This window comes from Apteryx rowi, unplaced genomic scaffold (genome assembly GCF_003343035.1).
Source record: "Apteryx rowi isolate R43461 unplaced genomic scaffold, aptRow1 scaffold_370, whole genome shotgun sequence".
Taxonomy (NCBI): Eukaryota; Metazoa; Chordata; class Aves; order Apterygiformes; family Apterygidae; genus Apteryx; species Apteryx rowi.
Window position 1 is genome coordinate 251,125 of NW_020450197.1, and position 13,912 is coordinate 265,036.

The 13,912-nt window shown below is 35.2% G+C and overlaps 1 long non-coding RNA gene across 1 annotated transcript; it reads right to left on the reverse strand.

Moving 5' to 3' along the window:
- Window positions 1-1,489: 1,489 nt before the first annotated feature.
- LOC112969855 lies at window positions 1,490-12,369 on the reverse strand. Its single transcript, XR_003254814.1, has 3 exons — window positions 9,065-12,369; window positions 8,021-8,155; window positions 1,490-2,062 (listed from the first exon to the last, which is right to left on the reverse strand). It is a non-coding gene; the product is annotated as an uncharacterized LOC112969855 (long non-coding RNA).
- Window positions 12,370-13,912: the final 1,543 nt, after the last annotated feature.

The following is a 13,912-nucleotide window of genomic DNA, read 5'->3' on the forward strand; positions in this document are numbered from 1 at the left end:
TACCCTGCTTCGAAATATAAGTAATCTGTTCTATTTTGTTTTTCCTATAGGAAAATCTCTAGATTTGCTTGCAGGAGATGCATGAGCATCTGCCTTTCTATGTGCATAATAAACAGCTCAAGTATTTATCATTAGTAGGCATAACAGCTCCTCGGGATGCATTCAGCTTAAACTCTAAAAAGATTCTACAGGATTATAACAGCTAACTCTAGGAAGTCAGAGGACAAGCTCTTTATTACTAGGGTTAATATGTGCCATCTAGCCAGAAAAAGTCTTAAGAAAGTCTATGCTTACCTTTAAACATTGACAGCTGTCCTTAGATGGGGGGGCAACATGCTTTCCCTTCTATTATATAATCTTTTCATTGCTTTCTCATCTGGAGTCTAACCATGGGTATTCTTGACAATATTTCTAGATTCCTCAGCTAAACCTCTCTGAGAATGAGTTGTCTTTTTCTTTGTTTTCTTTTTAAAAATGGGGAGGAAGTAAAAATAAAGTCTTGGCTTTACTGCAGAGATAATACATTTCCCAGCAGTGTGCAGCACATGGGCAAACTGTAGATGAATGTTACCTTGGGAGGCTGGTTTGGCATTGGCTGAATTCAAAAGAACTTCAGACTTCAGCTGAACTTTTACTACAGCAAAGTGAGTATGTTTTAGTAATGGCATAGGGTAACTACAGGTATTTAGCAACCGATATAGGGTTAAAAATGTCTTTACAGCAGACTACCTGTCATTGTAGAAATGGCCTCAGTGAGAAATAAGGCATTCCTACTCTGGTCACAAACAGTAAGAGAGGACTGAAGACTTGGGGAAAATAACCCTCCTCCCCCATATCCCATATCACAGGAACTTTCAGGAAACAGTCAGCCCCACCAATACTGCTAGCAAGTCTATACCTTGATACTATATATCTACACAGAGTTAATACATCTCTGAAATAATATTAGTCAACTAGAATTTGAACATTTAATCTGCATTAGCAGGACTCCTGTGGAAACGATGATACAGTTTAAAAACAAACAAACAAAAAATACCCCAAAACTTTTGGTCTTACAAATTCTTAAGTTTTATGGCACTAGCTAAAAAACATAACTGCTGGATGGCAACTGCATTAACATAAATTTTAATCACACATTTCACATTAACAGCTGCTTTTGATGTCACTTTTTCATTTTCGAGTGATGGCAGAGATGTATTATTTGTTCTACATTTTAGAGTATAAGAGTAAACAAGCTTACATGAAGGCTTGAGCTCTACACTGACCACAGGACTGAACACTGACACCACGTGGCATACACCAGTAGTGCCCTGGAGTGAGTGGAGCAACATCTGCTCACGCCAGTTGAATATGGCCCTCAGAACTTAACTGACTTTATGGTTGTAATCAATAATTTTAACAGCACAAATGTGCTGCATTACTGTGTGCAACAAGATCATATCAGTCATATCCTTAATATCTATAAAGGGTTGAAGTATGACGCTAAATACTAGGAACATTGTAAACATTTTTATTTGTACACTTAGTTTACATACAACATGTTAATTTAGTTTAAAAAAAATCTTAACACAAAAGGCAGTAGTCTGGCTTTTTGTTTGTAAAGGGTAAAGCATCTCCTCAACTAAAATCAAGTTCCAACAATACTGAAAAGTTCACAGAGGCTATGCTACTTATGTTTACTTACAATTTTACATCAGCAAAAAGTTAGTTAACATTCCAGGTTACTGTAGAAAAAAAGTGTATACCACAGTTATGGCATACAAGATTTAGAACAAGCAAAAAATACCCTGTTTTAGAAGTAACCTCACTTCCAAATAGGTTTTGATTTTAGTGCACACTTGCTCCTTAGGCTTTACATTTAGAATTCTATATATATACAAAAAGGTACAACAAATTGGTACAGTATTTATTGCAACAAATTAAGGATGCCATAATATACACCATTTAAATTATTCCCCCAATTTCCATACACTCTTGCTATTTTGGTTCTTATTCCTCCTATGAAGCAGTCTCTTTCTCTGRTTTCACGATTAAGTTCTTTTACTGAAAGGCACATACTTATCTGCAACAGAAGAAACACATGCAATAATCTGAAATGTCCTGTTTCAAGTGAAACTTTAGCACACACTTTTAAAGACCAAAGTTTAAGACAAAAAAGCAGAGGCACAACATTTTATTGTTCATTCAAGTCACCTGTGTAAAACTGTAGTTATGATATTAATGAAGTGAGGCAAATTGTCATAAAACAGCATTCATTTAGACCACCCTCCCCCCCGAGAGAGAGAGACAGAGAGAGAGATAGAGAGAGAGCAAGTGTGTGCAAGTACTTTCAAAAATGGTTTCCACGCTGGATATATTTTTGAAGTAGAGAGGTTAGATAGGGAATAGATACGTTATGTGCAGTAAAATAAAAGTTTAATTTAGAGTTCTAATCCCATGAATTTTTTTTTTTTTTTTACTTTTTAAATCCAAATATATAAGATGTACAAACTATAAGAACAATGAAAAGATTAAAGCCCAATGAACTTCAAAGCTCCTGAGTTCCTATTCAAGCTTTGGTGTCATTACATGACTGGAATGCTATCACAAACACCAAGTTGCACAGAATATATGCTTTACCTCATGCCTTGCCGTACAGTAAATACTGAGCACATGTAGTGATCTAATGAGGACTATAAATTTTCAATATAAGAACACTTTGAAAAATAAAGATGCCATCTCAGGATACTCTACCTCAACTAATATGTAGGCCATACTGCATGGTGGAAAACCAAAGATTTGAATTTAAAACTTAGATATGTAGTAATATGTTACTGGGCAACGATCATATTCAAGTAAGATGCCTCAAACTGAAAAGAAGCACAGAGAATAGCTACATGGATGATGAGGACAATGAGGGGACACTTAAGTCACATCTGTATTACAGCAGAGGACACTGGAGATTTTTCACAGAGCTCTGAAAGAAACGGTAACAAAACTGTGAGTAATAACCGTATCAGTACAACAATATACTGATACTGCTATACTGATTTTAGGAAAGAAGCCAATGTCTCTGCCCAGCCTTGTAAAGAGTCATATAGACTTTGCAACTAACTCAAAGTTAGCCTACAGAAATCTCTAACATAGTGCCATACAGTTATCACCTTAAATAAAGATCTTGGTTAAGTCAGAAAAAGGGAAAGCAGAGTAGATACTACTGCAGTATATAAACAGGTCATAGAGAAAGAAGGAAAAAAGACAACTATTAGCATATATAACAATGCTTATATAATTTGTTATGCGTAACAAATGCATATAAACTGACCAGAACATGTAGATTAGAAGCCTAATTTTCTGTGACTGGTGGCTAGTTTTTTAAATGCCTTCCATTAGGAGTAATGAAGGCAACAAACTTACGAACTGAATAAGCTCATTCTTGACTGTAGTTAAACAAAATTGCAACATTGGTTGCCTATGACAGCAAGGGACTGAACTCAATAACCAAGGACCCTCTTGCTATTTCTCCGATTAGTTGCTCTAAGCCTGACTGCATATTTATGCTACCTTAAAAATGGCTCTGAATCTTTGCAAACATCAGGACAAAGCTTAATGACATCTACTGAGAATATCYGAGCATCATTATCACCAACTCGTCCTCAGCATGTCTGAGTCCTTATGCATTTTGTACTCCCTTTGGTCATTCTGGCTGGGCAGTAATATGAAGACAGATTATTGAGCTTTAATGCAGATAACTAAAAGGGTGGATTTGCAAAAGATTTAGTTACAACATGGGGAAGAAATTAATGGGGAAAAATACATATCCAATTATAATTTTTAAATTTCTTTTTAAAGTACTTTATACTAGTTTTCAAACTTCTCTCTCTGTGCTATCACTGTTTAGGGTTTGGACAGCATTTCAGCCAGCAGTTCACCCAGATGTCTGTGTGAAAGACTCATATTATCCCACACTGTTTTTCTCATACACAAAAACACTGTTTCAAGATAAAAATTAACTTGTAAAATTGGGAGCTTCTCSCTATACAGGAGAACATAGCAAGCTCTCACTATACATAGAGTACATTCACTTTTTCTTATTGATTAAACATAACTGGAAGTACTTATTTTCTCAAGCTCCTACTACCAAAATAATGATTTTGATCACTTAAGCACTTTTTGAGCTATCCTGAAACAGTAACATTTTCTTTCTCTATCATTATGGTTATTCTCTTCTGAAGATCTTCTGTTCTGCTTAGTCAGCTTCCCTCAACAAGTTAACAGAAACATTTGCCGAGAGAAAGTGTGGTTAGGTCCTCTGATACAATTCCTGTTCTTGCAGAGTTCAACTCAGAAGTTGACATTATCAGCTCTTCTGCAAGTCAATACATGAAACCTTGGGCCTTTTCACAGCCCCACAAGACAGAAGTAAAGGTACGCCTATGCTAYAGGTTACATCAATTTATATATTTACTCCAGGGTATAACGTGTTCAAAAACTATATTCCACTCCCCCCCCGCYCCCATACACACTTTTTCAGGGCTATGACTCAGACCAATATACCAGGTTTTGTTTCACTAGCTGAAACAGATAATTTTTTTTTTAATTAAATACAACATATTTAGAAAAAACTCTTTCAACAAAAAGATACAGTTCCTTATTAACACACTTTAGTATCCATTAACATAAATGCTTGATTTATCTGACAGTAGCTGTATCATCAGACAAATGAAACACTGCTAATGTACTTGAACTACTTATACTATATGGCATTCTAGACGACTATTTTTGAAAAAGACTGGATCGACAATTTTCTCTCAAATATTTCCACATTGTTTGGTATAGCTAAATTAAATGATGATTCCCTGTAGTACTTAAATTTAAAGAGAGGCTGATTATTTTGAAAACAGGAGAGTTTTTTCAAACTATAACATTACATCATAATGTGAAAATTTTGTTAGATATCACAACTGAGGGCAAGTGCAGTTCAAAGTCTGCTGTCTGTCACTGTAAAGAGTTGGCTTTAATGCAAGTTAATTTCTTAAACATAAAACAAATGAATTTCAACAAAGAACCAAAAAACAAAGTGTAGTGGCAAAAACATTAAATTAGGACACAGTTCGACAAAATCTGTACTGGCACAGAAAGTAGGGCAAACCATAAGACAACCTATGAGATAAGCATCAGCTTCTAGTCACTCCCTTGACAATGAGTTTCCAAGATAATTTTGAAGGGGAAATAAAATACATAAGCATAATAGTAAGGATCTTTGGTGCAGTCCTGTTTAGATTTTAGAAGCTGTCAGGTTTGTTTCTTTTGGTTTTGCATTCTACAGCTTTTTTGTTTTGAGCAGTTAATGATGCATATATATATATATATTTATATACACACCCCAGCATCACCCCTGGACATGTTCTGTGCAGCAAAATGGGAAAAATAAAATAAAAACAAAACACCTCAGTCTAAACCATGCTTCTATCCTTAGTGTTTCCACTTTCATTTCCTCCTCATTCATCCCATCAGGGACAAGAATGAAATACACAAGTAACTAAAGTACATAAAGCAGGTAAGAACAGTATCTGCTTTACACGGTTTAGCTGCATCATAAGCTGTGATATGACCATAGTATATGACTCTGATTGCTTTTTTTTAAAAGCAATTTAGAAGGGTTTTTTTTTTTTTTTAGGGGAAAATGCTTTTCACACCACAAATGATGTGACATGACCTATTGCCAAATGCAGTAATACTAGATACATGTTAGATACTTCTACAATAAATTACTTTCATTAAAGTAAATTCTCCCCCTCAAATAGAAGTGTTTAGAAGCATAAAGGGAAAAACACACATATCAAGAAATTTGCTCATCTGAAAACCTCTGATATTATTTTGGTGACCTTTCCCTATAGGGTCTTCCCTGCTTCTAGTTTAGGAGAAGTTAAAAGAGGAAGTTAAAAGAAACAGATGCAATGACCAACTGTTTGGGGCTCTTCTGGTAGTTAGTAAAGTACAAAAAGTACAAGACTGTTTATCTTAACACACAATATGCTTCAAGCTATGGATTTTAGATTTATCTGTAAAATGTGAATTAAGTTTAGATAGCAACCTAAGGTAAAAGATGTGGCAGCAGGACATGTTATCATACCAGTATCTGAAAGCTTAATATAATCCCCCCAAATCTCCAAAATAGGTAAACTAAAAGTAAAAAGCAGCCAAAACAAACTAAAATACCTATGTAAATTCATAAGAGACTGTTATACTACTTATTGCATTGGAAGACATACTGCATATACATACCTATTTAATCTGCTAATGCTATAGCATCCTTTAGATAAAATACTGCTGAACAGCAATATTAGCCATATTGCTCCTTGAGGCTTAATATCAAATACAAGCTTGTTTAATCTCCAAATAAGCATACAAGAGCATTAAGAAGCCTTTCTAACATGAATACAATATTGTTAATTGTGTTAAATGTTAATGAGGACAAATTATGTTACCGTGTTCATTCATAGGGTAAGAGCTGCTTGATAATCCTGTAACTATAGATTTAGAAGGAAGTATCATACTATCTGGTCATCAAATACCTCAAAGTTTAAGTATGTTGTGTTACAAGAGAGAAGTTAAGAGAATGACATCCAAAAAAAAGACATCAASGGAATTCCTGGATATACCATGGCAATTACCTATTACATGATCTTTATCATTTATACTGAAACAATATTATTGCCAGAAGGCAACCATAAAAGCCACAGGACTCTCCAATATGCAGAAGCGGCGATATTTCAGCTATCTTCTTTTAATGTATAGGGGAGAAATTAAGGAAAAAATAACTTTGGACATATAAATACTCACAGACTTGAGTAACTGAGTAAGAAAAAATTTCTATCTAAAAAATTTCCCTCTAAGGAGACAAATATAAGAGAAAATGAACCTTTCACTTCAAGTTCCAGAATGCCATCCAACAGCCGTTTTTTGATAAAGAGCAAAACAGCCTGACTTATGACTCCATTACTTTTAATTCATTCGGGGCACCATGCATTGCATTTGCTGAATTGTTTCTCCAAGAGTTTAATTCAATTTCACAGTAAGAAGTGTTGAGTCACTTGCCAACTGTGACCAGCAAAATAAAGATTAATCATTTTATCTCTTCTGGTATTTGGTAGTACTCAGCATTTTCACAATTCTGCTACCAGGTTTAGTATCTCTATATGTGCAGCCTGATGGAATTACCCAATTAGGAAAACTTATTTTTATTAAGTTTGAATTGCAATCCCATGTCCCAGAGGAGCTGACAAGGGTTAAAAAGCATCTTGTCTCAATTCAAAGAGTTTTTGAACAGAAGAAAGTTCAGAATTTACGAAGAAAGACGCATTTAAACTTGACAGCTTATCTACACATAAGAAACCTAACATTAAAAAGTTTAAAATCTTCACATCTGCAAAAAWTAGGTTTCTAAGATTTTTTTTTTAAAACACAGATCACAATATTTAAGTGCAAGACAACATAACAAATTTTTTCTGTATCTGGATAGTTTCAGAGTGTGACTAAAAAATATGAACCATTCTGTGTAGCAATACCAAATCTAAAATTTAGTGCAGGATCATTATCAACTACTGATTATTTAGCAAAGAAAGTGGAACGAAGTTGCTGGAAGTGGAAASGGTAGGAGAGAATGCACAGGAAGAACTGAGGAGCCTCCAAGAAGGAAAGGAATACAAGAAATGTAAAAACTAGCAGTGGACTTGAAGATAAGCTTCAGCAATGACACCATATTTATAACAAAAATATCCTACCTTCCTCTCCATTTCTCTGGGACTCACATGCTGAAGAAAAATGGTGCTCTGCAGTAGATCAAGAGTAGCTGAAGTACTAAGTTTATCTTCTTGCCCACTAAATTCTTGCCCATTTAAAATTCAAGTGATCTTGACAGCCCTTCTCCAACTACACGCATATGGAACACAGCAGTGAGCATTCTCAGTGAAACTGCTCCTCATCCACACTCCTTCACTTCTATTACTAGAAGTACATTCAGCTTCTATATACAAACCTTCGAGGATGATTGGCATCAAATAGTGTTGTATCATCATCTTCATCATCTTGTTCTAATGGAGTCAACTCCATGTTTTCTATGTTTGTATCCAAAACTCCATATCTTCGGGTCTTTCTGTTTCGTCTTCTGAGCCTGAAACATATTTTAAAACATTTAAGTTCTATAAATTCTCAGTTACTTTCTATTCCAATAATGTAAGAAAACTGTTCCTTAAAATACAAATACATTGATACCCTAATTTAAAAAAAAWATATACGGTCAGCATGTAAAGCGTGCACCCTTAGTTTGGTGAAATTAAGAGGTCAAGAATTTACAAGAAATGATTGAGGCCAACAAAAATGTCACGTGCAATTTTATACAGTATTACTGCAGTGAATACAAAAAGGCTATATAGGCACTTGCTAGATAAACACAAATGCCAGGTAAGCAAATATATAAGAGCATACTTGCTGGAGGTCCTAGAGAATGAGGAAAACTGTATTTTTACATCTTCTCTAGATGTTTTATGCTTCTCTACAGAAGAAGCAATGTGCATCAGATACAGAAATTGAACAGTCAACAAGCCATTGCTGTCATGTTTTAACTTTATACCTATAAAAGGCTTCACAAGTGATAATAAAAAGTTTCATTACTTGCAATTGAGTCAAACCATCCATACAGTAAATAGCAATAGTAGTAACATGTGCAGCACCAAATATGCAAAACCCAGATCTCTTTTGTAGATAAATGAGTAATAAATATCTTGTATTAATAGCATTGCTTGTCTATGAATGTGCTCTTACACTCTGTGTCAACTTATTTAAAAGTCTGACCTGAAGTGTGAAACAGAACAAATCTTCCCCCTCCCCCTCCCCMAAAAAAACAACACACATGGGCAAAATAAGCTTTTTCAGACAAAGTCACGATGAAGAAAAAACTAATGGCATCCAGCAGATACTCAGGGTTCATCAAGGTCACTGCTACTGCAATCAAGAAACCAATAGAGGTCAGTTTCCTAACTTCAAAAACTAAAATTCGTATATCTATTTCTTGGCTATTTACCTTGCCATACTCAACCTCATGTCCTCAGTTGTAGAAGGATTTTTCCACACTTTGGAAAAAGAACAAACTTGTAGAGTCAGTATTATTGTAGAAGGAAGATGAAGTGATTTATGTTTTTAAGATTAAGATGCAGTGCTTATCACAGATCAGTTTGTTTGCATCTGCTTTTCTTACTACATTCTGCAGCTTCTCTATTTGGGCTTTGGTCCCACATAAGCTCCATGCACACTGAGCAGATCCATGTGGCTTCGCAGAACTACTTCTATATGCAACAAACATGCATTGCTCGAGTCTTTGAGGATCAGGAACTCAAATCACCAAGGCAGCATGCAAAGGCGTCTGTTCTACAAAAAGCTTAGTAGAGTCACTTATAGCTAGTGTATACTTAGAACTAACAGCAGCTACGTGAAAGCTATGAGACTGAAAAAAAATACAAGTTATTTTAAAAAACAACTGTTTGCTAGGCTTTTAGGGCTAAATTCACTGAAACACTGGTAATTGTAAAACTTACTTTTAGAAACTCCAGGAGCAGAATTTACAAACCCAAGCTAGGTGCCTAAGAAAGGTATTCACAACATTCAAGAACTTGAACACTGGATACTTCAAAGCTAAGAACCAAAAGGAGGACTATGTAAAATCACCCCTCTGCCCCACACTGAGGCACAGCTTTAACCACCTTATAAGAGATACCAACACGAGATTTCAATTCACAGCTTCAGATTCTGTCCTGAATTCTGTCTGTTCTTAAAGGATTCTTCCTTTTCACGTGTGACCAGGAGAAGCATCCACCTTTATAAACCAATGCCACCTCAAAAGGACACACAACAGCATTTACCCCAGTAAATAAGATCTCCTTCTGGAACTGAGAAACATAGTTAACTGCTTTAAGATGGAGCAGGATATAAAATCCAAGCCTCTCCTCAAAGTTTTCCAGCTTCAKATAGTATAGAAAGAAAACATCATGTTCATTTCCTCCACCCTCAACCCTGATTGGAGGCAGCTACAACTGCTTGCCAAAAGGCTACGACTGCCAGGCATGCACTGCAGCAGAACTCAAAGCACCTAACCTTATTGTTAAAAGCTAAGGCTAATCAGACAGAGATAGACACACAGATTTCACCTTTCAATTCAACCTCAAATTCCTTCCAATTTATTCTTATCTGGCCTTTAGTCCTCAAAGTAGAAAAGAAGTTGTATATTACAAAGTATCAAGTAAAACTTTGAAACTCTAAGAAGAAAGTGTGACTAAAAATAAAATTATGTTTCATATATATGGGGGGGCTGTTTTGTTTTTACTAACATTAGGAGCTACACAATCAGTACTAGGACAAGCACTCTTGGCTATTCTAACAGGCTGGAAACTATTTTGAACACAAATATAACAGTAAATGAAGGAGAGGCATTTCATGCTATTTGTATAGTCAAAATATTTCTGTCAATCTCACTAGAGAACTTACTACTATTTTCCATAACGGAGTGAAAAGGAAAGTTCTACTGTGAGTTGAGAACAACCTGAAGTCAGTGATAGCAAAAGTCCATATTGCAAATAATGCAAAATTATCATCACTGGAGTGTCCCAAATTTCTAGATTCAGATGATGTTCTTGAGAAATTGATAAGAGAATTACTAGCGATATGAAAACTTCTTCTTAATTACAGATTAGTCAAAAGACTAAAGTTAAAAGGATAGCAGAGATGTTTATAATAGACATATGTCTAAATAAGGTGTGGCCTTTAGGGGGAGTGGGAGGGGTGWGTACAGTTCCAAAAGAGATCCTGGACAGAAATTTCAAAATCCTCACTCATYTTAGGCAGTTAGATGTTAGCTTAGACCCCCAAAATTTCCTGTAAAAAAATGTATTCTCAATCACATAACCATAAGATTTCTGAATGCTCATTAATGCATGAAGTACAAACCTCTGCTGAAAATGTCCGCACCAAATAGTGGCAGGAGAATCATTAAAAATAGAAAGCAAGAGGATAAGGTAGATTTAAGTCAAGGAATTTTCATTTTAAGACAAAATCTTTTCCAGTCATTGATTGAGTTTTGTGCATCAACACACTGATCTATATCTCATGAAACTGGRGAATTTTCAGTATCAAACACTACTTCAGTCAGAAGAGGCAAATTTTGTTCAGGCCAGAATGCAGTTCAAAAGGATTTTTACCTCAATCTGATACAAAGTAAAAGGGTCACAGCAATGCTAGTCCTTAATTCAGTCCAGAAAATCTACTTAGTGCAGTAATTGGGGGAAGTATTTTTCTAAGAACCTTTCCATGTATTATCTGTACAGAACAGTGTTACAGGGTTTGCGGGATAATGGCTGCTTACAGGCTGGTGTATCTTAAGCAGCCTCCACAGACCATTTGCCTTCATTTAAGGAAACCCTGAATAAGGAGGATAGAAGTGTAGCCTGCAACAATCTACTCCCTCCTTAGACTGTGACAGAGTGAAGAACACTGCATGCATTAGAGAAAAACTTAGCCAAACAAAAAGAGAATGCATTTTCTTCTCATACATGATAGCTTTTTAATGCTAATAATCAGGCAGTGAAGCTAGTTCTGTTCGCCTAGATCTAGACTGTAACTGCTTTCTGAAAACTTCAGGAGTTCCTCATTCTACAACCTGCCATGCAAATTCAAGGAATGAACCAAATGTTAAAAAGGCTGGGATAAAGTCATACTTTATTAGTGTTGTTAATCGAGTCTTGCTCTAGGAGGATTATCAACAGTACCTTTTGTTAAAGGACGACCAACAAGTAAAATAGCACTGATCTAACAGAATTACTTAAATTATGCAAATAAAAAATTGACCAGGAAACACAAAACACAGGTAGACATGTGATATATGACATATTCATTGATGACAGCAAGCTTAGCATAGATGTATCTTAATGCTAAAGCCCTCCATGCCCTAAAAAGAAATGTTATCACAGAATGACATCTTCCTGTAGTCATTTTCACCTACACAGAAGGAGAACAAATAAGCTATATGACATTACCCAACTTGTCTAGGTGCAGACACCTTGGTGCAAGTCATAGAGACTTTAAACAAAATCTTGCTAAGGGAACTGTAGCTCTCCAGTCACTTTAATATAAACACAAATATTACTTACAGATCACCACATGCCTTCTAAAAAGTGGAACTCTTAACATTTTTGATCAACAGTTCCAAAGAGAGACTACTTTCCTACAGGAGGATAACTTATGGGAAATGCTTTTATTTCAGCAACTATATCATTTAAGAGTTTGGTAAGGGTCTGTGGGAGAGCACTGAGGTTTAACTGTCCCAGAGACAACCCACCGTAGTGAAATTTCTATACTGAAGTTTTTTCACTCCATGGGCTACAAAATATGGTACAGCTAATTCACATTCCCCCTTAATGCATATTTTTAATAAATAGATTTTTCCTGAACCATGAACTAAATCAATTACAAGAAATGTATTCTCAAAGTTATTCCTTGAAAGTTAACTGAGTCTTTCTTCTGTGAAGGCAATCACAAGCTACAGGTTTTATACCCATTAAAGAAATTCAGTGATTACCCTCCAAAATGCATTATAAATAACTTCCTAGAAATTTGTTTTAAGTTACAACCATGACACACAATTCAGACTGGAACATATTTTGGATGTCTTACTTAGCATGCCAAATTAAGTAACACACTAAAACAATTCTCTAAAAGGAAAAAAGCTATTTCATCCCATTTTCTACACTTGTGCTTTCCCATCATCTCAAAAAGACTGAAGAACTAAGTGCATACACGTGCTTCTACACAAACATGGAATAAGGCAAGTGGTCTGCAATAGAAAAGAAAAAATAAGCAATAGCAAAAAAAACCTTAAAATTAAATAGCTTACTTTCTAAAAACAGAAAAGTGCAAGTTTGGGGGTTTTCCTTTTAAAGGTAGAAAGTGTTTATTTTTTTTGCTCAATATCACACAAAAGATGTGAAAGAAGAAAATAAACGTTCAATAATTTTTTTCCAACATCCTTTACCTGACAAAGGAACCTTCGTGAATACGCTTTACAAACATTCAAGGTTTAAACCAAAACATTTCTTCAAAAGCTCTCTGGGCACACAGAGAGCTTTGTGATAGGCACTGCTTAGTATAGATCTCTTGAATGTTTAAGACAAGCACTTCCAACCAGAAAAACTTATGAAGTGCAGCTCTCAGAATTGTATCAAACCCAGAACGGTCTGGCACCCAGTTGGTAAATATTTCTGTGCACCATTAACAAAATCAATCATGCATACACTTAAACTAAACATGTGAATGTTTGAAGCACCAGGGTTTTATCATCTAATCCTGTAAACTGTTAAACTACTTACTTGATTGTCCATAATCTTAACAAGGCACATAAAATGGAATGGATGCTTTAACATCATTCTTTTCATAATTAAAAAATAAAAATAAAAAAATTCAAGTTTCCAGCACTGTGGAGTAGTGTGCTCACTCAGAAAGTTTGTTTGAAAAAAGTTCAAAAGGGCTTCAAAAAGTTGAATTAAAAGCATTCATGGCAACTACGTATTTGTTTTCTCAATTTTGTATGAAATTCTGCTGAAGCTCTAAGGGAAACGTCTCTTTAAACAAAGGGAAATATCTCTTTAAACAAAGAATTGCAATTAGCTGTTAATAAGTTTTTGAGGAACAACTTCATAAACAAATTAACACAATTCTAAAGAGAATTACATTTGTTTGAAGAAATAGCCTGATAACAAGTAGTGCAGATTAAGTTCACTCTTAGTAGCTCAAGAGCTGAGTTACTCTACATTTCAACAGTATTGAGTTTTCACACTGCACAAGCTTTGACCTCGGACAATCTTCTCTCTGCTGTAAAACGGGACTG